Here is a 1,115-nt window from a genome sequence, read left to right as displayed (position 1 = left end):
TTGGAGAGGTTTTTGCTATAGGGTGCATGCGCTCACCAGACAGACAGAGACAGAGAGACAGAAAGCAAGAAATCAACCCCCAGGGGGGATGGCCACGCTGCAATCCCTTCTCCTCCAGTCTCCTCTCGGGATCTTGGACATACACACACACGTGCCCGGAGTGAGTTTTAAGCCACCGGGTCCAAGACGCGAACCTCGATCGACTATGTGGGAGTCCAGCGACATAGCCATTACGCTAACTGCTGGTCCCAACCTGGCGTGAGTTTTAAGCCACTGGGTCCAGGACGCGAACTGCGGTCGACTACGTGGGAGTCCAGCGACATAGCCATTACACTAACTGCTGGTTCCCAATTTTAATTACAATTCTTGAAAAAGACTTACTACCTCTCTTTAGTAGACTGTATTATTTGTCCTTGAAATGTCCTTTCCCCCCATTCACCCCATAGCTCTCTTCCCTATAGAGTATACTTCCATTGACCTTGGGCTTGGTAATGTGCTCTGTTTTGAACAACGGAATGTGGGCAACAGGGACAGTATGCCAGCCCCAACCTGAGGCCTTATGAGACATCATGTCAGGGCCAGCAGGTGGCATGGTGGTTAAGGTACTGGACTCCCATGTAGTCAACTGCAGTTTGAGTCCCAGAACTGATGACTTACTTTCTAACATACTCTCTCTCTCTCTTTCTCTTCGTCTTTCTCTCTCTGGTGAGTGTACATTCCCTAGACCAAATTTAAAAATAATTTAAATATTAAATAATTATTTTTTTAAAAAGTCAGCATGTCTATCTTCTTATCCCTCTTGGAACATCTGCCCTCCACCATGAGAAGAGTATGCCCTACCTAGCCACCATTCCTAGAAGGAAGAGACAAATTGTGCCCCCCCCCCCGCAAAAAAAGTACTATGTTGAAGTCCTGACTACCAATGCAGTAGAATGTGACTATATTTAGAAGAAGGACCTTTAAGGGATTAGCAGTTGGCATAATGGCTATGTTACTGGACTCCCATGTAGTCAGCCGTGGGTAGCGTCCACGACCCGGAAGCTTAAACTCACGCCAGGCACACGTGCGTGCATGCCCAAGATCCCGAGAGGAGAATGGAGGGGAAGGGATTGCGT

Source organism: Tupaia chinensis, unplaced genomic scaffold (assembly GCF_000334495.1).
Source record: "Tupaia chinensis unplaced genomic scaffold, TupChi_1.0 Scaffold000523_1, whole genome shotgun sequence".
NCBI classification, from domain to species: domain Eukaryota; kingdom Metazoa; phylum Chordata; class Mammalia; order Scandentia; family Tupaiidae; genus Tupaia; species Tupaia belangeri.
The sequence above is the reverse complement of the archived record's forward strand: the minus strand, read 5'-3'. Positions refer to the sequence as shown.